The sequence below is a fragment of the Pelodiscus sinensis genome, chromosome 16, assembly GCF_049634645.1.
Source record: "Pelodiscus sinensis isolate JC-2024 chromosome 16, ASM4963464v1, whole genome shotgun sequence".
NCBI lineage: Eukaryota > Metazoa > Chordata > Testudines > Trionychidae > Pelodiscus > Pelodiscus sinensis.
In genome coordinates, this window is record NC_134726.1 from 26,768,190 (window position 1) to 26,791,325 (window position 23,136).

The 23,136-nt window shown below is 43.9% G+C and overlaps 3 protein-coding genes across 9 annotated transcripts in view; 2 read left to right on the plus strand and 1 right to left on the minus strand.

Moving 5' to 3' along the window:
- GPR146 (G protein-coupled receptor 146) overlaps positions 1–6,934 on the plus strand; it is an 89,111-nt gene extending 82,177 nt beyond the window's left edge. For both annotated transcript variants that reach the window (XR_012896168.1, XR_001369228.3), the window contains one exon: positions 6,615–6,934. The gene's annotated coding sequence lies outside the window, so the exon portion shown is untranslated. The remainder of the gene's footprint in view (positions 1–6,614) is intronic.
- CHLSN (cholesin) overlaps positions 1–23,136 on the minus strand; it is a 236,458-nt gene that overhangs the window by 128,987 nt on the left and 84,335 nt on the right. The gene's annotated exons all lie outside the window — the stretch shown is intronic.
- Positions 12,444–23,136, plus strand: part of LOC102456427 (uncharacterized) — a 47,503-nt gene continuing 36,810 nt past the window's right edge. The window contains exon 1 of one of the 2 annotated variants that reach the window (XM_025178694.2): positions 12,444–12,881. The gene's annotated coding sequence lies outside the window, so the exon portion shown is untranslated. The remainder of the gene's footprint in view (positions 12,882–23,136) is intronic. The other variant, XM_075899559.1, reaches the window with a different exon arrangement.

Here is a 23,136-nt window from a genome sequence, read left to right on the forward strand (position 1 = left end):
GGAACCAGCCGGTAGTGAGCGGGGCTGGCCCAGGCACATGCAGATCCCAGGGCGCTGCCCGTCCCGTGCATGGTCCTGGCAGGGCACATAGGCAAGTCCGGCCCTGGGGATTCCATACCGCCCTGACCCCGCTCCCCTCCTCTCTACTATATAGCTGCATACTGCCTGGCTAGTAGACACGCACACACTGCGTCTACCAACCAGGCAGTACGCAACTACATACTGATACTCATGATAATAATAAAACTTAATTAGAAAATACCAGACATTTATATGTCCAGTATTTTTTCAATTTGTTTCCTGGACAGAAAGCTCAAATACCAGACTGTCCGGTTCAAAACAGGACACCTGGCAACCCTAATCTACGAGTAACAGCAATCGATTTTATGTCAAACTACTACAACATTAGATTGCCATGTAGCAAATGTGAAGTATCTCCTGCTGGACTTTTAATTTTAATTTTTCCATTGTCCACAATTCAAAGCATTTTAACATATTCTAAATGTTATTTTTGCATGTATAGAAAAAAGAGCTAAAAGAAGCATTTTCCTTTTTTTATTTTCAATGATTTATTATTTGTAATACCTGCATAAAATCTGGAAATATAACTTTTCTTCTCTCTGTTTTGTTCAATTACATATTTTGCACCTGAAAAGCAATCATCATTCCCTTGCTCTTTTCTCTGGCTTTAAGCACCAACATCTTTAATTATATCAACAAGTATTTTCAGAATTTTTGAGATTATGTTTATTAACTTTAATTCTAGCAGGTGCAGCTCCTACATTAGTGCATGTCACAACCAGAAGGTGATTTTGAATGTATTAGGTTCTCATAAGAGCTGTAGTTTTAAACAACAAAAATGTACTTAAAACCATGTTTATCGCTAAGAGTTCCTTGAAACTGACACCAAACACTGACAAGAGTCAAGTGAATCTGTTCTAGATTTTAAAGCATTTGCTGGCTTATTATAGAGAAGATTAAGTAAAAACAGCAGTGGGGAGGATCAATAACAACTTGGAGTTCTGACTATGAAGCTGGTGGGAGAAAAGAGAAGGGAGGTTTACAGAATGCAAAATACGAAGTTGAATTCTGTCAGGTCCAATAACTGACTAATTTTATTTAACATTATGGCTAAAAATTTCAAATCTGGAGGACTATAATCAGCCTTCTAAATGCATATTCCCCTCCCCCAAAACAAGAAGTGGCCTCATTTTCAGAGGTGCCAAATACTCACAAACCCCAATGAAGACAACAGGAGATGCAGGGGTTCCTTACCTTGGAAAACTAAACCCATTTCATTTAGCTACTGAAACACAAATTTAGAAGTCTTATTTTAGGGCATCCAGGTTTGACAATTTTATCCTGTTAAAACTCATGTTGAAACTGACACAATCTGTTGCTTTTTGAAATTAGTTGGCAAATTACAGAGAATGAGCCTTTTTTAAACACGTTTTGTTTCAGTATTAATAAGAAGTATTTTAAACAATATTCAAATTAATTCGAGAATTACAACAAAGTAATAGCAAAGCCTTGAGTGAAAACTCTAGAAATTCCACTTGTTGAATAGTCTTACAGTTCACTATAGCAGTTATAATTAAAAAATAAAAGTATTTTACTATAGCAAATTGTTAAAATATTCTACACTAGATTCCCATCAACTATAGACTGACATGTAAATGGAGTAGGGTTGCTAATTTTGGTTGGACATATTCCTGGCAGTTTCATCATATGACATAATCTTTAATTAAAGATTAATCTTGAATTTCTGGAGACTCCAGGGCAATCCTAGATAGTTGGCAATCTACAGTCGACAGATCAGCTCCATTAGTAGAGCTGTGATTAATGCCTCTAAGGTGGTTTTCCACTTCACTGAAATTAGGAGAGGCTCATTTGTAACAAGGTAATCAAGGAAGTCAGTTGTTGGAAAACACAGCTGAGCAAAAACTGTGCTACATGCTTGAACAAAGACAAACTGTTGAAATAAAGTTACATCTCAACTACAGGACCACATATTACTTAATTATGTTGGGAAACAACTCTGCTGTAACTACTTCCTTCAACATGATCATTGTAGCAAGTTCAAGCCTTGAAATACCCCTCCTAAGAGGTTACATGGGCATTTGGAAATAACCAGATCATATTGCTATAGTAGTTAAATGAAATGTTCTGAGAAACAAAACAGAAAGAGGAACTACTAACGAGGTGTTTCTAAAGTAAATCCTCCCAATTCCCACCCACTGTGGGAACTCAAGGTCTTATGCAATATATTTAAAATAATAAAAATGCACTATTAGTTAAAGTCAGGAAGCAAAGAGAAGACAAAGGTGCTAAATGGGGACAGAGAGGAAAGTAATAAATATTATAAGTTCAACAGCAATCATGTTAAAACACACCATTAGAAAAAAAGGTGTACGTTTTAATTTGTTTTTTAAAAAGAGACTGATAGATTACTTCTTCTGAGAGGAAGTTCCATATATTAGAGCTATTCTAGCCAAAGAATAATTGCTGATTAAAATACTACAGTACATCTGGATCTCCAAAAGTAGGTGCTGCGTAAGCACAGAAACCAGTCAGAAAGAAACATAAGGAAGAGGCCTTGCATAAAGCCAGGGCTCATACTACTGTGGGTTTTAAAAACACAGACAATGCAAATATACACACATATATATACAGAGCAGGCATCATTTGAGCATAACTGCTGTAAGCCAGTATACTACTCCTTTAGACACATAATAAGGAACTCTTGACTACAAGCTCTCATGGGAGTGAATGAAAATAAGGAAGTATTTTAAGCAGGAGGACACACACATTGCTGTTGCAAACGTGAGCTGAACTAGTAAACGTACTTGGTGTTGCCCGGATCTGGCCCATGGCCACTCATTCCAGCTGCTGGCTTTGCGTTGGAGCCGAGTTGGGGAGATCGGGGGAGAAGGGACCATGCAGGCAGGTGGTACAGGAGTCAAGGCAGGAGGTAGGCTCTGGCCAGGTGGTGGAGGGTGTAGGAATCAGGGAAGAGAGTTGCAGAATGAGGAGGGGCTCAGGAATGCGGTTTAGGGGTGAGGGACTCAGTGCAGAGATTTGGGGGGGCACCTAGAGTGAGGGATCGGGGGTAGCTCTGGGCAGGAAGCTGAGGCTGTGGGGGTGCAGAAGTCAGGGTTGGGGGTGAAGACGGGCTCAGGCACGGGGTTGGGGGGTGCAGGAATTAGGGTTTAGGGTGAGGAGGGGCTGAGGGCAGAAGGTTGGTGTGGGGAAGAGCTGAAGTGAGGGTTCATTGGTGAGGAGTGGCTCAGGGCAGAGGTTGTGGGGAGGCTGAAGTGAGGGTTTGGGCTGGAGAAAGGACTCAGCGCAGGGGGCTGAGAAGTGTGGGGGGCTCTCCATGGCCACCTGTGGTGGCGGGGATAGTACTGTTGGCGTGGCAGTGGATCCTTGAGGGCACCCACAATGGAAATGGTGGTGCTGGTGGGGATTCCCTGAGGCATTCAGGGCCACATTGCTGTACCTGGGGGAGGCTCCCCAGGGCTGCCATAGGGCACATAGCCAGCCAGCTGTTGGGGTGCCCCCATGCAGCCCTGTGGGCTTGTATGCCTGCAGATGCTGCAGGGCTTCTCCCTGGCCTCAGCCACATGTGTTGCCATCGGCCAGAAGAAGGTTCCCTGCTAACAGACATGGGCAGAGAGGAGCCCCCAGCCTCTGCAGCTCTGCTTCAGCCTAAGGAAGCTCCCGCATCCCAGTAAGTGGGGATGGGAAGGGCAGAGGAGAGCGAGGGAATCCTCCGTAGGAGCCACATGGGGGTGGGAAGGAATCCCAATACTAGCCACTGAGGTGCCACATAGGGGGAGGGGGAAGCTTCTGGTTCCCTTAGCAGCTGCACAGGGGAAGAATGGGGAAGCCCCAGACCCCAGCAGAAGCTGGGAGGGACCCTCAGTTGCATAGGGCCCCACAGTTTGAAAGGACTGCCCTGTGCTGTGAGGTCTGGGGGCCAGAACAGGGAGAGGGAGGCCTGGCTAGCACCAGTACAGGAACCTTAACCATGGATGGTGACCAGACTGGTCATATGCGGAGCCCTGTCCCCATCTCTTGGCTCGTGATGTTGCTCTCAATGGTCACTTAGCTGTCCACTATGCTCACTATCCCCAGTGGTCACTGTGAATATAACACCCCTCCTCTCTGCTCACTTCCTTTCCATTGTTTTGGTAAACAGTCCCATTTCCATTTTCCTGGCACAATCAAACCCTGGCCTTGCTTAAGATAGTATAAGAGGAATCTATATGCCAAATTTGGTGGTCAGAGCTCTTACCATTTAGTAGGAGTTCTTGAACAAACAGACTCACAGGCAGACATTTCAGATCAGATCAGATCAGATCAGAGAGAGAGAGAGAGAGAGAGAGAGAGAGAGAGAGCAGACATTTCAGATCAGGAGAGAGAGAGAGAGAGAGAGAGAGAGAGAGAGAGAGAGAGAGAGAGAGAGAGAGAGAGAGAGAACAAACCTTAAAAGACAGATGGATTTCATGGAAAGAGCTTGAATAAATAACAGTAAACTATTTAACCCAACTTACTTATTTAGAGGGAGATATCAATTAAAAACCATTAATCCAAAAGATTCAGGGTGTTCTTGCACTTTCCTTTGAAGCATCTAGTGCTGGGCACTGCTGGTGACAGAGTGCTTGACAGAATCTCCTTTGAAGGGAAACTCAAACTGCTTTAGAGAGTCAATAGTCAATTTAGCTTACGTAATATTTTTACAGATTTACACTAAATCTATGTCGGGCACTCAATTCTGAATGTGTGTCTACACATGTCATCTGCATGAATTTAATTACACCGGTTCATAAAACACTGTGATTAAATCAGTGCACAAATGGTGCATACAGTAACCATAGGTGTAATATCATATTCTTGAATACCTGACTGAATTGGATAGCAAATAGTTTTCTGAAACAGGATTGATGAAACTTGGTCAGCAAATGATTCCACTGAACAACATTTCTCCACTACTCAATCAGATAAAGCAGTCAAAAGAAAGCACCAGCATGGCAATCTCTTGGCACATAGACAACTCATACATGTTTATCCCCTTAATCTATTATTGTAGTAGTTTTATCTTCCTTCCTCTCTCTGATTAAATAGCAGCCTTAGTAGTTAAAAAGAAAGTGAAAATAGGCAAAACACATTCACAACCTATTAAAAATAAGTTAGTGAAATATCTCCAGGCTTCTCTTCAGTCAGGAATGTAGCACTTGTTACTTGTTACAGGACATTATGAAATTTATGGCAGCTGTAGGCTGACCACTCACCCCAAATTGTACAGGACGGTCCCAAAATGCAGTTCAGGTCCTTGGCTGATCTGAATGACTCCAGGACAGGTTTTGTCCCAGATTCTCTGCAGTACCACTCTCTCTCTTATTGTGTGTGTCTGTGTTTTGAGATGGGCCTTAGCCACCCTCTTTGCCACAGGGCCTTGCCTTGCCTCTTCCTCTCTCCCTGAAGCCCTGCCCCCGGTCCAGCTGGAAGTCAGAGCTGGGCTCTGGTAAGAACTTCTCAGGTAGCCTGAGTCACTGTTGGGAGCCTCATATCCTCCACCAGCCCTAGGTGGCATGCCACAAGAACTGGGGACATAGGCCACTCTAGGGCATCCCAGCCCAATACAGAGTCCAGAACACCCCACAGTGGCTCAGGCTTCCTAAATGGCTCTTAACACAGCCCAGCTTCAGCTTCTGACATGACCAAGGCCTCAGATGGAAGAGAAGCGGGTTTGTGGCCTTAGAAGAAGAAGAAAACTATGTTTGGGGTGCCTCCATGTGTCCTATTTTTGTCTTTTTGAAAAGTTGGTCACCATAGGCCATGGAAAACTCTAAGGCTATGGTAGTACATAAGCACAGTGGTCCTTAATTATACTGACGCCCCAAAAGAGCAGGAATATAAGGTATGTTAAATAAACAGCAGTAATTGGCAAAGCAGCCTAGGGAAGGAGAAGAGCAATTCCTATTTCTCATGCATTCCAGGCAAGAGTTAGCCACTTAATTACAAAAATTTAGAGCTAGTCATCCAACACTAATCATATCCATAACCTTGCTGCCTGTCTTGGTCATCTCTCAAACTTGAGGATGCCTGTTTGGTGTAGGTTGGAAGACAAAGATAAGCCATAAGGCTGAGTGTTAGGCCTCACTTTGCTCAGCAAATTAACAGGGACAACTACAGACCACAAAAGATTGGAGTACAGCAACAAGTCAGAATTTTCCATCTCTGTTGGTTTACCGAATATGCACAACTGCATCCTCTTTTAAGTAAATGAGCATAGAGAGACAGCAGGCTTCATTATTTTATTCTTAACTAGCCATACTAAGCTGTAACTCAAGGTAAGGGACGTGATCAGTGTCTCTCTGATCTGATGATAGTGTGTAATGTCATAAAGGAGAGTGCCATTGACAGATTCTGATCTGCCTCTCAGACATCATCATCAGTCAGATCAAACAATTAAAGACATGATTGTCTGAAATCGAAGTACAGAGAACAAATGTAGCAAGTCGTTTTAATTAGAATAATATAAACTATGTTTTTATGCTCCATTTATTTTGCCATATGAATAACAAGATGATATTTTTTTTAATTATCAGATCTCAGCTACAACTGGCTATTTGCCTTCTACACTGTTTGGAATTCTAAATCACCTGCAATCTACAGAGCTTTAATAATTACCACCGAACCTGACAACTGCTTAACTACTGCAACTTCAATCTCACCTGCCTCCACTCTACCAAAAATATCCATGCTAACAATTAGTCCTACATATCTCAAGAGAGTTATTCATTTATTCAACATAACACTAAAGTCATGCATCATCCTAGTCATACAGCTTCTTAGCCATCATCTTTTGAAAAGTACTCAGCCCATTTTGTATCTACAACAGAGTAATAAAGTTTGTTCTTTTACTGTAGTCAGATGACTGCATCCTGTGATAATTAAAATAAATCATATTGAGCTGATTTACTGATTTAAGGGAAAACACAGCTGAGAAGAATGACAATTTCTATCTCATCCTCTTTCAGTTTCCAATGTTAATGTGATACAACAGTTACAGTGACTAATTGTTCATGAAATGTAATGCATCATGCAAATTTATACTGATTATGGTATTTCTGTTCAAAGGTCTTTACCTTTATCACAGATTTGCAAGTCTGATTTGTTTGAAATGCTCTAGAATCAGTATACACTCAGCACCCAAGAAATGCAGCTATCTTTATGGGAAGCAGTGTGGTTTAGGGAAATAAACATGGAGTTAGGATTCAAGGATTCAAGATCTTCTGGTATCTCATTGTACCACTACCACTGACTTATTCTGTGATCTCACAGAAGTTGGTAACATCTCAGTTAGGATATGTCTACACAGCAGCATTATTTTGGAATAACTGACATTATTCCAAAATAATATAGTGTGCATCTACACTACAAGCCTTTATTTCAAAATAATGGTGAGCTGGAAAACTTCGCACTCTGACTCCTATAACCCCCATTTTACAAGGAATAAGGGAAGTCAAAGGAAGATTGTTCTTCCTTCAACTTCCTGCTGAATTAAGCAATTTCAAATTCAGCTATGCAATTGATGTAGCTGAAGTTGCGTAGCTTAATTTGACTTTAGTCCTGCTGTATAGGTGTACCCTTACTGAGTTTTTTCTTTCTTTAGGAATTTTCTCAGAATTAGTTAATATTTATATTGCGCCTGAAAATATAAAGTGCAACTTACTATCATCTATCTGAAATCAACTGCAGAGTATTGGAAATGTTATTGCTCTCATATGACAATTTACTAATAAACCCTATTCTATACGGTAACTCAAAACTTATGGTATATTTTTGTAATGACTAAGTTTTCAGAGACAGTGTATTAAACTATCTTCTTCTAATCTCAAAGCATCTTCATCGCCATTCATTCTTGTCAAAGCCCAGTCCTCCATTAATCCCAGCCTGGTCACATCCATTCAAACCATGTTGTGCCATCTAGTGGATCGTTTGGTCTCTAGTTCTGTAACTATAGTTGCATTTGCATTATTTTGTTTGGCATCTGATGTAGGGACGTAAGCAAGCTTATCAGGTAGTCCAATTAGTTATCCGGTAGTCAAGTAGACTTGACTAGTAGCTTCCCCCGCTTTGCTGCCTCTATTAGAGAGAGACAGCAAGGGGTGAGGGGATCAGGTGCTGGGGAAGAGCTGGCTTAAAAGCTGGTTCCCCCCAGTAGTGTCTGGGGGGACCGGGGAGGCAGAGGCACAGCTAGGGAGACTAGGAGCAAACTGGGAATCAGCTGTCCCGGCTCGCTCCCTGTCTCCCTCCCCTCCTTCCCCCCACTGCAGCTCTGCTTTTTAAATGTATTAAGAGCCTGAAGACTCTTAATACAGGCAGTCCCCGACTTACGCGGATCCGACTTATGTCGGATCCACACTTACGAACGGGGCTTTCTCGCCCCGGAGCTCACAGGCAGTGGTCAGCCACCTTGACCTCCGGGGAGAGAAAAGCTGCTCCCAGTGCCTCTGGTCTGCTAGGGACCGTCTCCAGCAGACCAGGGGCATCGGGAGCAAAGCAGCAGCCCCGGCGGGTTTGCTTGTGGTGCCCCTGGTCTGCTGGAGACGGTCCCGCGCCAGAGCAAAGCCTCAGAGGCGAGGCACCCCGCTGCTGCGGCTTTGTTCCCCGTGTCCCTGGTCTGCGGGGGGGGGGGGGCGCAGCTAGTGTGCCCCCCCCCCCCCAGCAGACCAGGCTTTTGTTGTGGACCCTGGGGCAGAGCAGCTGGGGCGCTGCCGGTTGGTCCCGCAGCGCCGCTCTGGGCACTACTGGACCAACCCGGCAGCACCCCAGTCCTCTGCCCCAGGCGTCCTGATTCAGCCGCTGCTGGTCAGTTTCAGCAGCGGCTGAATCAGGACGCCTGGGGCAGAGCAGCTGGGGTGCTGCTGGGTTGGTCCAGTAGCGCCAAGGAGCCGCGCTACTGGAGCAACCCAGCAGCACCCCAGCTGCTCTGCCCCAAGCGTCCCCAAGTCAGCCGTTGCTGAAACTGACCAGCGCTGACTACAGGAAGCCCGAGGCACAGTTGCTCTGCCCCGGGCTTCCTGGAATCAGCGGCTGATCAGTTTCAGCAGCAGCTGACTTGGGGTTCTTAAGTTGAATCTGTATGTAAGTCAGAACTGGCGGTCAGTTTCAGCAGCGGCTGAATCTGGACGCCAGTTCTGACTTACATACAGATTCAACTTAAGAACAAACCTACAGTACCTATCTTGTACGTAACCCGGGGACTGCCTGTACATTTAAAAAGTAGAGGCATAGCATCGGGCGCAAGCCTGGCAGCTACTCAAACTTTCCTAAGTTCTTCATTTGTCTAAAAATGATTCTTTGTACCTGCCATCTCCTGATGAACTCTCATCCCTACTGCCTCCAACCTTCTGATGTCTGTTTCCTTAATGTAACTACGTCTAGACCACTGAGTAATACCATTAGTATGTTGATACAAGTTCACTCGGGTACCAAATATGTTTTTATCAGTCCACAATCTCATCCAATTCTGTACATTATTTGCAGCTAAAGCACATCTCCTTTTATTTTCATTCTTGATGGAACCATTGGCACTGATCAAGATTCCTACACATACTAGCAAGATAACAGAGCAGCTGACAGACAAACTTTATAAGAATTAAAGGAGGGTAATGTAATTAATGAAAATCAACATAGGTTTATGGAAAATAGATCCTGTCAACTAAATTAATATCGTTTTGACAAGATCAATAATCTTGGTTGAAAAAGGTAAATAGATTGAGCTGACTGGATATCTATACTGCAACTATACACCTGTGGCTGGCCCGTACTAACTAACTTGGGCTCCAGGGTTCGGGCTATGACAGGGTCAATTCACTACTGTGTCGACTTCAAGGGCTCTGGCTGGAGCCTGAGCTCTAGGACCCCATGAGATGGGAGAGTCCCAGAGCTTAGATACCAGTCTAAGCCTGGAAATCTACACAGCAATGAAATAGTCCCCCAACCCAAGCCATAAGCCTGAGTCAGCCGTGGATTTTTCTTTGCTGTGTAAACACATTCTTTGAGTCTAACAAACATAAGGTTATGGGGTGACTTTATAGTCTTAAGTATCTAAATATTTAATAACTGGCTCTTCAGCCTAACAGAAAAAAGTACATCAAAATTCAATGGTTAGAAGTTGAAGCAAAACAAAATCGGACTGCAAATTTTTAACAGTGAAAGTAATTAACAAACGGAACAATTTACCAGAATTGTGGAGGGTTATTCATCACTGACAATTTTTAAATCAAGCTTAGAATTTTTTCTAAAACATATACTCTAGGAATTATTTTGGGGAAGTTCTAATTCCTGTATTACACAGGGGGTACATATTAGAGCATGGGTTCCCAAACTGTGGGCCGTGCCCCCTTAGGGGGTACGTAAAGAAATTCTAGGGGGGACGCGAGGCAACCCAGCCCCACACACCCCCATCAATCCCGCCCCAAGTTTTGCTGCTATTTTTTTTGGGAAGGGGGGGCATGAGGGTTTCTCAAAAATCAAAAAGGGGGTGTGATGCCGAAAAGTTTGGGAACCACTGTACTAGATGATCAATTCATAATGGTTCTTTCAGGTCTTGTTCTTTTTTCTTTATTATAAACTTTTAGTTATAGACACTAACTAATTGGCTGTCAGCATGGTATTTTTGGATAACATCTAAATCTATACCTACCTGGTAATGTGGCTGGTCGTTTGGGGTCAGAAGAACATTTTGTACATGTGAACAGAGTTTTAAAATAACTTCTCACTGTAGCCAGAGAACTCAAAGGTAATAAAAGGGGGTTGTGTGATTTTTTTTTTTACTTCTTGATAGTCAGTGTGGGGATCAGAAGCACAGTTTGTTACTAGTTGGAAAGATTAACTTCAATGTTACCCACCAGTCTTGGAGTATCCGCTGTCCCTTTTGCAGCCTGCCCTGATCTTGGAATTTCCAGAAAGAACTACACCAGGCACCCCGAGTAACACCAACTCCAAGACCAGTGGGCCAAATTATTACCTTGATCAATCCGTCCATCAGCCCTTACCAAGAGAGCAATTATTACAACAGTCATTTCAATAGGCTGAGTTACCTTGTCACCTTTCTGCTAATACTATCAAAAGAAAACCCAATTAGTAGAGTTTTTAAAAAAATGCAGAAACATGCCCACTGAGCACCACCAATGTAGATGACATACCATCCAGTGGTGATGCAGTGGCTACGTTTCAGTTACTACAAACTATTTAGCACGCTACCTGAAGTTTGACCCATGTACTCTCACTTTGTATATTTTCAGAGATCTATTTAAAACAGATTCCAAAGTGTCCTGAACCGAAACTTCAGGTACAGTACAAATTGACGAGGAAGCACTTTCTCTAGACAATTTGTGATTCATTTTTTAAATACAGAAAATTTGTTCTATACAGCTTCCCTATATAAAATGTCCAGGCTCTGTTTTTCAATTGGATTCTTTAAAGCATGATAAAATGGACCAGATAAGGGGCACTGTAGAAGCATAGTGCTGACCAAATGCAGTCCAGTGAAAGTTTTAGGTCCTGCATAATCCCTGTGCCTACTACAGATTTTCAAAAGACTACCACATAAGATTGGGATTTCTCCCTCTTGTACATACTGATTTGAGGGAAGATTCTATGACTAACAAATTCTAAGCAAGGAGGTTATATAGGCTGTCATGAGCCAATCCTATTTTCTCCCATTTATAATTGACATTTTAAACACACTAACAACACTGATGCTGTCCGAGATAAAACACATTAAAGACTCAAAATTCTGTCCTCCAATACAGAGCAGGCATTAGGGATGTAAAATCTCATTTAATCAGTTAACTGGTTAAATCTTAAGTTTAGCCACTGGTTAGCCACTTAAACAGGATCCCACAGGTGGGAAGGGGCTGGTGGCGGTCCAACCTGACTGGGCTGGAGCGGCCCCCTGCCCATGCTGGAACACACACCCATTCTGCCACACTGCAGACTGCTCAGACCAGGTTGGCCTGCTGCGGGTAGGGACAAGTCTGATGCACCATCCTGCGGACCGCTCTGACCAGAGCACCTCCCACCTGCGGCACTGTGGGCTTGCCCGGGCTGGAGCAGCCCCCTACCTGAATTGGCCAGGCCGCTGGTTATCCAGTTACTGGTAAGCATCACCAGATAAGGGTGATGCTCACCAGTTAACCATTTAACCAATGACATCCCTAGAGGGTATTGTACTGGATCTTGGAAAATAAGCTATTACATGTGCAAACTATCGGACCTTCTAAAAAGCAGAATCCTATGAATCAGAAAGCAGGACTACACTCTAAATTAATTTTAAGCAAGGTGATGTTTAATTTTTTTCTGTTTTTCCCTTGGACTTTTTTCATTATATTTTATTATATAAACCACTACACTGCTACAAATTTAATTATAAAGGTTGGCTAATACGAGAAGGATCATTTTATGAACAGAAAAAAAAATCCAAAAACTGAATTATAAGCCACTGGATGGCCTCACATACTCAGAAATGCTTGGGGCTCTCATTACTAGAATATCGGACTGCGTAGGAAAATTTGAACTTTAAAGTCACATGATGAAACCACTGGTTTCCTAAACATGCTACGTATATAGTTTCAATTACTTAAAACCAAGGTTCTATTTCCCCGGCAGAACTGAAGGTTTTTGCAGTCTGCGACTATCTGGGATTTTGAGTTTGAAATACGGCAACCAAAGAAGCGACTTCGTTTACACAGAAAGCAGAATATGTACTAAAAAGGTGTTACTTCTTCCTAATAGTAATTATATTTCATCTCAGTATTCACTGTGAAAGACTCAGACAGTTGCATCTGTGGAACATTGCAGAGGTAAGTGTTTTACCTTGTTTTAAATATGCAATATTTTAATCATCACTCAAGGATCAATGTATAATGTTTAAATTAAATCATTTTTCCTATCATCTGGACCCTACAAAGTGCAATAAAATGTGAGCCATCTGGGAAATACTTTCATAAAACTAATGCTTAATTGTGAAACTGAATTTGAGACAAACAGATTTAGAGACTAAGCATCCAGACCATGTTCTCAATAGTAGGAATTAACACGCACTTTTAGATACATAACAGAAAATCTATATCAGTGGTCACCAACCAGTAGATCGGGATCAACTGATAGATCCTGGAGCCTCTCACAGGTGATCCTGGCTGGGAGGCTGTCTTTAGTTGCCACTCCTCCCACTGCTGTGCTGTTCCTGCCCTCCGTTTTGGAGCTGCCCCCCGGGAACCTCTTGCTTGCTGTGCAGGCATAAGAAGTGTAGGAGGGGAGCACTGAAGTCAGGGTGCCCACCTCCCCCTTTTCATGTCCCCAAACTCCACAGAGTGAGCAGAGTGGGGCATAGGTGCAGGCCAGGCAAGATTATCTGGGTTTGAGGTAGATCCAGGAAGTGCCAGGAATGGGGCTGTTTTCCATAATATGTAAAGGGAGGGACAGAGAGAGAGGGGACGTGAAAGATAGGGGCACAGGAGAGGAGGAACACAATATGGAGATTGGCCAGTGAGGGTAGTGAGCCCGCAGTGGGGAGCTATACTGGAGAGAGACCACTGGGCCCAGACGCACCACCAGAAGAATGGCCAACAGGGCTGGGGCTCTGCCATCTGGCATGCCACCAGATCAGGTAAGAAGCCCGCCTATCCCAAACCCTTCACCCCTTGGCCTTTGGCCACAGTGCTGGAGGTGGGGAGAGAGAAGGCCCCCGGAGGCCAGGGAGGTGCTAGGGGAAGAGAGAAGACCTCTGGCAACTAGGGGAGAGAGAAAGCTCCACCGGATGGGTCTCCCCTCTCACCCTGAGCTCCTCCTCAACCCCCAACGCTCACTCTCACCCCCCTCCAACACACCTTCAGCCTCCTGCCAGGCCCCCTCTGCCTCCCCAAGGCTCTGCCCTAACTCCTGCACCCTCCATACCACCAGCCTTCTGCCTGAAGGACCCACGTAACATTGGGTAATTCTTCTAGTATTATATAAAACAAACAGAAAACATGTCAACCTTACTGATTAAAGTCTAAGTTAAGAGTTAGCGCTGCTTCATTTACATTCCAGAAAATTAAATATGTAAAGTTTTGGTTGGACAGAAACTGACAAACTTTCTAAAATGGAAGGGTCTGGTTCGTTAAACATTCAAAATTCCACAATTTCAAGCCTGAAATATTTGTATTAAAGGTTTAATTATTCATATAACCCAAAGACTTGTAAGATGAGAAGAATTTCAGTAGGATATTTTAGTATTTTATCATCTTATTGTACATTTTAGTGTTTCATCATCTTACTATACAGCAGCTGTTGCCTCATATATAAATTCTGTCCCCACTTTTTAACATCGCAGAATCTAAAAGTAGTAGGAAAGCTAATCAGGGTATACTGTATTTAGAAAACCTAAACTGCATTGCTTTCAGGAGTTAAAACTGCACATGCCCCATCATGGACTGAGGGTTGGTAGCCACAGAAATCTTACGCACAAAAGATTTCTGGTTGGATGAAAGGAAATTTTGATGGTGGTTGGAAAAAGAATGCAGGACGACTCTCCTCCTAAATTTTTTATACCAAAATAGACTTGTTTCTAAGGAAATCATTCCCAAATTTAGAGGTGCCCCTTTGAAGGTTTTAAATAAGTGCCAGTTTCCATTAAGCCAAGGATCCAAGACTTGGGTGCTTAAGTAACCAAACACGGGAAAAATTGGTTTTAGAGTCCAGGCTCTCTTTTTCTCTGTTTTCTTTTCACTTCTTGCAGTCCTGCATTGCCTCGTGGGCATTACATTGAATTGCTCTGCTCCATCTGTCGGCAGTGAAAGATAATTTATTAGCTGTGTGCCTGTGCTTCAGAGAACAGGAGTCTGACACGTACACCTTCACTGCCAGCACACAAAGCATAACAGATCAAACTAGAGTAACATAGTGCCAAGAAAAAAAAAGCAGAATGGAAAGGGAGAGACAATATGAATCAGAGGAACAGTGGACTGAAGAGCCACATGAGAGTGGTGTTGAACTATAAATAAATACAGGAGAACAAAGGCAAGGAAGGAAATAATCTAAGGAGATGTAGGAAAGAAATAGACAAGTCAGTATCAAGAAGTGAATACAAACAGAATATTGAGGATGCTTTTGTGGCTAAAGCAGAGGACTTAAATTACAATGAGATATGGAATTGTGGCAGAGCCTGGAATTAGTCTCCATGTCATGTCTGATACTTCGCTAGATGCAAAATGGGGATAGTGTTACCCATGAAATTTACAGGAGAGTTGTGAAGAATTCAAAAATGTCTATCAAGTGCTTAGAATCTAGATTGGTAAATTCTACATTAAACCAATAAATAAAGAAAATATAACAATCAGGCACAGCATAAACTATACAACTATATGAGAGTACACTGCATGCTACTGAAGTAATGTAAGGATTAGCAGCAAACCTTTGGAACACCAGAATTTATCAGAGTGGGTGAAAGACTGTAAAGTCCTTCATTTTTTCCATAAAGCTAGCATGCTAAAAAGATCATGGCCACAATGGCACAAGTGCCAGCTTCAGCTAGCCAGAGGAGTACTTACCTATGGGATCAGGTGGCATTGGACTTGGGTGTCTAACCCACGCAGCTCCCCATTACACTACAGCCATACTTACGCTGATAATATATCCCATTTTTCTGGGACTGTCCTGGAAAGCTCCACCGGACATTTCACTACTTGACAGGGACACCAGGTTGTGGGAAGAAGTGCCAAGCTGTGCCATTGCTTCTCACATGGTGCAGCAGCCTCCTCCCTCTCCCGCCCTGCAGGGCTCATAGGGAAGCTGGGCTGGCTTCCAGTGGCATGCAGCCCTTTCCTCTCCCTCTTTCCTCCCTCTCCCAGTTGGACTGCCTCTGCCAAGCAGGGTCTTAGTCTGGCGGCACCGCCTCCTCCTCCAGGCTGCCTTGAAGGCTTAGCGAGAACTGCACAGATCCCAGCTGCGGTGCTGTGGGGCCAGCCACACACGGGCTTAGCAAGTGCCGGGACTGGAGCAGAGGCTGCCCGTGGTCCTATTTTTAGTACTGCGGTTGGGGTCCCCACAGGCGGCCCCAGCTCTATCTGGAATCAAGCGGCAGCTACACAAAGTGCAGTCCAGCTGGGGCAGCCTCACCCACTATAGAAAGGATGTGGATGCATTGGAAAGGGTCCAGCGGAGGGCAACCAAAATGATTAGGGGGCTGGAGCACATGACCTATGAGGAGAGACTGAGGGATTTAGGCTTATTTAGTCTGCAGAAGAGTGAGGGGGGATTTGATAGCAGCCTTCAACTTCCTGAAGGGAGGTTCCAAAGACAATGGAGAGAGGCTGTTCACAGTAGTGACGGATGGAAGAACAAGGAGCAATGGCCTCAAGTTACAGTGGGAGAGGTCTAGGTTGGATATTAGGAAAAACTATTTCACTAGGAGGGTGGTGAAGTACTGGAATGGGTTACCTAGGGAGGTGGTGGAATCTCTATCCCTAGAGGTTTTTAAGTCTTGGCTTGACAAAGCTCTGGCTGGGTTGATTTAGTTGGGATTGGTCCTGTCTTGGGTAGAGGGCTGGACTTGATGGCCTCCTGAGGTCTCTTCCATGATTCTATGACTCCAGCTGGAGCCGGGCAGCCTGCCGGGACCGGGACCTCAGTACTAAAAATAGCACCACGGGCGGCCTCTGCTCCAGTCCCAGCATGCGGTCCTGCCCCAGGAGCAGCTGGGGCCGGGATCGCGGTAACAAAAATAGTGAGGCAGCCAGGCTCCATCCCCACAAACTGCATTCCATGTGGAAGGCAGAAGGTGAGGGAAGGGGCAGAGGGAGAATTAGGGGGAAGTGGAAGTGAGGAGAGGAAGGGGCTTGTGCTGAGGAGAGAGAAGGGAGGGCAGGAGAAGAAAGGGGCAGGCACCAAGGGGCAGGGTGGAGGAGAGACAAATGCCAGGAGGCCAAGAGGAGACAATGAGGAAAAGGGCAGGAGGGGGGATGGGAGAGATGGTGTCAGTGGGGGTGGGAGAAGGGACGGGACAGGGTGATGCTGGGAGAGGGGCTGGACAATGGGGACAAGAGGAAGTAAGAGGAGAAGGGAGGAGTGGGTGCCAGAAGAGGAGGGGTTGAAAGGAGGGATGGGCATGAGGAAGGCAGAGGATGGAGCAAGTCATGTGTGAGGGCACAAAGAGGCATGAGGAGAACTGGGGCAAAGGGTGGTGAGGGGTGGGCACCAGGGAGGAAGAGGGCAAGGGCAGTGAGGGAAGGGAGAGGGACCAAGAAAGTGCAGGGGTAAGAGAAGGTGCCAGGGGATTGTGGGGGTCAAGTAGAAGGGAAGACATGGGGGGCACAGGACAGGCACCAAAGGACACAGGAGAGAGGTAGGGCAGGTGGTCAGAGGGAGGTGTTAGGAGAGGGGATGGGGACGGGAAGCTACAGATGATCAGAGTGGGGCTAGAGGAGTGGACACGGGAAAGAGAAGAACTGGTTCAGGGGAGAGGGGCAGGTCCCCAAAGGGCTAAGGGAGTGAGAAGGGCAGGAGCCAGGTCAGCAGAGGAGGGTGAGAGGTGGGGGGCAGCAGCAGGCACCAGGGGAGCAGAAAGGGTGAGGGGAGGGGAGGAGACATGGCAGTAGAGGGAAAAGGGAGAGGTTTATAAGATATTTATTAATAACTTGGATGCCACAGTGGCACATCTGAACAAGCCACATGAACTCAATACTGGTGCAAAACTCACTCTGTTCATGGGAGGAAAGTCTTAGAGTGAACACTTTCCCCAGCCTCTCCCCACAAGTTAATGCAATGCAAATTGGGTTAATGCAACTGCAGGATAGTTGTGTGGGGGGTCCTGTGAGGGCCAAACTCATCCCTATTGGTAGGACGGTGGGAGGAGTTTTTAGAGGGGTCACATGACACCCTTTACTTCTGGTCATGTGTCCATCTTAACCCTGGGAGTACTACCTCCAGGAGTGGGACTTCTTGTGGCAGGGGGCGTGGCTAATGGGGGTTGGAGTGTGGCTAATGTGTCCCTAATTTTGGTTCAGAAAATATGGTCTCCATAGCCATACTGCTATTTTCAGCATGCTGACAAACAGAGCTAACACACTACTGTCTATCCACACTGAGAAGCTCTCTATCAACAGTTGGATAAGCATACTAGTGTTTTGAATAAAATTACAACCTGCTTGAATCTGGATTCTCTGGAGTAGCAGAGGGTGTGAAGTAACTGCCTGTAAACATTGTGCTGTCTCCCACAGCCACACACACATTTATGTTAAATTCAATAACCACCACATCAGTAGCAAATATAAACGTTTATAAAAATGTGCAAGGATTTTCATCTTATTTTAGCAGCGCTTGTGTGAAACTCCTCAAACCCAGCTGATATTATTCAGGAATATAATCTTGTCAACATGGATTCATAACAATTTAAGAGTTCCATTCTGGGTCAGAAAATGAATCCTGTCTTCCAACAGTGGCGAGAGACAGGTGATTCAGAAGGAATAAACAGAACAGAGCAATTATTGAGTGACCCATTCCCTGTCATCCCTGCTTCTGGCAATCACAGGTTTAGGAATACCCATGAGGTTGCATTCCTGATTATCTGTGACAGACTGGGCCAGGTCTGGGCACCGCTGAGGACATCAGCTCAGAGCGAGTTGCTCAAAACCAGGGCTACTTACAGTCCTCCACTGGAGACCTTTCCCAAATAGGCCACAAACCAGTCACACGGAGCACTTCAGCTGCCAATCTGGCCAGCAGGAAGCCTCATGAGCAAAACCCCTCAGGCACCCCAGCTCTCCCTGTGCCACAATCAGCCCATGAAAATGTTAAACAGTACAGGTCCCACAGATTTTGCAATAGCCACCGTCAGAGAAAGAAACATGGCTCTAAAGTTTTAGTTTATGTGCTCTCCAACTTTATGAGAGAGTGTGGGATACTGAATCCTTTGTATTAAACCCACAGTTACAAAGAGCTCTTTTCCACCATAGCCAGAACTCACACTTGAAGGGATATCAAATGAGAACACTTATTATTGTATGTTTTTTAAAACTCCTAGCAGAAAAGAAGCTCCCAGAAGCAATTTACAAGAAGAACTGACACCTAAAGTACTCATTTTAATCTTGCTAATGTTCCAGTTTAAAAATATTCAAGGATACACCACAAGCCTTTAACTTTCCAAAAATACCATCTTGTGTTTGCATTTTTATTCTCCTGGGATAGACTACACCTTCATGAATTCAAGGCGGCACTGTGGGCTTACTGATTAAGGAAAACTGTAAACAGCTTGTTTTGGTAAGATCTCATGAACGTGAGGAGTTTCCTGAGAAATTTTTTTAGTACAGTGCATTGCTAGGATGAAGACAGAAAACAATTAGGCCTTATCAACACAGTGAAGTTTTACCAGTTACACTAATATATTTATACAGGTATAATTATAGCAATGTAACAAAACTGTCTGTCCTGCCTCCCAAATCTGGATTACTCTTAACTCTAGTGTGAATGCCTTGCTACAGTTCAGCTTAAACCCCTTATAAAATGACAAACTAAACTGAAAAGAGACACTTGCACACAGGAATAGAAGCACTCACATAGGAATAGTGATAGAAATGTAGCCATGTTAGTCTGGTGTAGCTGAAACAAAATACAGGACTATGTAGCACTTTAAAGACTAACAAGATGGTTTATTAGATTTGAAAGATGATGTCTGTCTGTATCTGTGCAAGTTTCTTCATAAACCATCTTGTTAGTCTTTAAAGTGCTACATAGTCCTGTATTTTGTTTCACATGGGAAGTGATACTAGCTTAAATGCACATCAGTTCAAATTCACCTCATTCCCCAAAGTTACAAAGGGGAAGGAAGAGAGAATGGGAAGAAGGACAAAAATCTGTAGACCAGACCTCAGCTGTAGTATTAATTTGTTTCCTTCATCTCTCTTTATAAGTGTTGGAAAATGAGGCCTAAACAGGTTGATATCTTTTTTAAAAACATCACTGTGTGCAAAAGCAGCAGGGTAAGTCTACTTACTCAGTACTGAAGAGCATGCAATTTGTTAAGTCAGTAAGTTACAATTTCTCCAGGTTACTTCTCTATGTCTAATGTTCCTTGTCTCAGTCTCCTTGGCCATATACTTTGGATGTTCTAAAGGAGTGTTAAATGCATGCATGATTTCCTTGGTTATATTCAAAAGATGGGGCTACGATCAGTATCAAAGCCAGATCTGACCAACTTCAAACATATATCATCAGCATTATCACCTAGTCTGATAGTCGGATGTAGGCCAATATTATTCACAGTGAAATCTAAAGCTACCTTTCTGTTTCATGAGCAATGGTCATATTACTGAACAATAAAAGTAGCCTGTTAAAAAAGCTATACTAGGATTCCATGTAAGGGAACTGGGCATGGTTACTTGAGAGGTTACTTGGCCAGCATTCTGAAAGAAGTTCAGAAAGCAGAAATGGAAACATTTTCAGAGCCAGAACTAATTACAAATGCTCAATGCTCTCAAAAAGCTGACTGGTTCAGATGAAAATACCATGGGAGGCTAAAAAAGGTCCCTAACCACAGAAAGAACTCAGCCTTCCAATGACATTGTGTTGGATAATTCCTTAAATAAGTGACCACCCTGTGACACATTTCCCTTATGGCGCCACCTGGAACTGGTATATTGCTGAGCTCTCTGACCTGAGTCTGGGCTCTCTCTCACACTGCGGTGCTATGACAAACTGCAGGCACACTCCTGGTTTTACATTTCCACCAGCATTCACACAGATAGGGACATACCCAGCTTTACAGGCAGGCTCTCTGACCTGCCACTGCCTGTGAACCAACAAGAGAGTAGCTCTAGCCAAAATAAACCCCCAGCTTTCCTGCCCTGATCCAAATCCCAATCAGTATAAATTTATTATCCGGTTCACTCACCTTCAATGTGGAGAGGAATGTGCAATAGCCCCTCTGAGCTAAGATTCCTACACACTTCACTCCAAACTCATTGGTTTAGATTCAAACATAAAAACGGTATTAACTACAAAAGATAGATTTTAAGTGACAGCAAATAAATCAAAGCAAATTACCTAGTAAATAAACAACCCCTCCTTCCCCAAGTCCGCCGCTCGTTAGTTTCAGCTGCGGCAGCGGCTGACTTGGGGAAGCGGCGCGGAGCAGAGCAACTGGGGTGCTGCCAGGCGCCAAGCAGGGGGGTGAGGGGCGGTGCTGCAGGACCAACCCGGCAGCACCCCAGCTGCTCAGCTCCACACCGCTTCCCCAAGTCAGCTGCTCGTCAGTTTCAGTAGCGGCAGCAGCAGACTTGGGGAAGCAGCGTGGAGCAGCTCCAATTGTCCGGCTGGCCTGAGCACTACCGGGTTCCAGTTGGTGCCAGACTATCGGGAGTGCCGGACCACTGGATGCCGGACAATTGGAGTTTTACTGTACTACCTTGCTGAACCTAATGTCTTATGAGATACAAGCCTGTAGGTTACTTGCATTATTGCTGCATCTAATGCAAAGCAGAATAAAATGTAGCAGTGAATATAATGATTCTGGAATACAGTAGCAGTAAATATTACAAAAGCAAACTAGGCTTAACACAATAGATAACAGAAAAATGGGAACTGCCACACAATTAATTAGCTTGTGCGCCTTAAAGGGCTGGCAAAATTTTGACCGTAAAAATATTTTAAGACATATAAACAATAGTAGGATACTAGCCAATATCACCATATGTTATGCTTCCAAATAAGCCTCCTGTATAGTTAACCTGGTAGGTTACCAATGACGATGATGACTGATCCTGTCAATACCTTCCTTCTGGCCACACTAGAGTGTGTCCACCTCAAACATATGTATTTGTCAAGGTACTGATACCCCACTTCAGAGCAACAGACCACTGGTGGAATTTTCGTTTGAGTGTTATACTCCCAAAGGAGGTACATTGCTGGGTTTACTGTAGATGCTGTCTTCAAGGTGATTGCAGGTAAAGAGGCTATGAAGAGGACACACAAGGTTTTGCTGTACTAATCTTAATAAAAGTCTTAATTAAGTGCAGTATTACAGACCCCACACCTGAATTATTTTAGTGGCACTTTATAAAAATTGAACAAGTGGCTTTTCCTGTTTCCTGTTGTAAAATAGTAATTACCAATACAATATAGGTGTTACTAATTCTTGGTTAAATGAAAGACCTTCTTCAATCCTAAACTTACAGGATGGTGCAATATGTACATACTGCATACAGAATTGTCTTACACCATACTATCTCCACTGCTATATCTGATATAGATGTCTCCATGATGAAGTTATTGATTTGAAGATAAATCCCTTTTCAGGTTACTAAAGGTGCCATGGTTACATTCACTAGCTTGTAACAGAGGGTTGCACTTTCACTTGGTATGCCCCTTAACAATATGTTCTTTTAAGATACATTTTGGTTTTGTACATATACAGATATGACACCAATGGCTTAGGCAATAAACACAATGCTGTGCATATCCAGTCTTCTCCAAATTTTGAGAATGAGATTATATCGCCCCAAAAATATACTAATGCACAAAAGAGTGTTCTTGCACAAAAGGGTTTCCTCCTACCATTGGCTTCAGATGACAATTATCACAGAGTTAGAGTTCACCATGTGGAGATTTACACCAGAGTCTGTTTTCTGCATTGTCTTCACATGGTACAAACACTGGAGTTTGGGAATGAGCATTTAATTGGCCAGGTGTATTCCCAAACCAAATATTAGGACATAACAGCTGCTGTCAAGAGCAAGTCCAGGAAACATAAGGGTTGACAACATTAACCGCACCGGATTTATCTGAAAAGAGGTCTAATAAATTAATTAGCAGCTGAATATCTTTAAACCCTAAATTAGAACATAAGTGAGTGGATAACTATTAACTTATCTGAATCTGTTTCAGATTCAAATTAAAACTGGTTAGTTGAGAAAATGAAAATAAACTATCCAGTGTAAGAGTGGGGACTCTTCAAACCTACACATTAGAGTGTAGGAATAAAACAAGTTTAGGCTTACCCGTCTCTATGGCTGTGTCCAGACTCCATGCCTCCGTCGACGGAGGCATGTAGATTAGCCAGCTCGGAAGAGGGAAATGAAGCCGCGA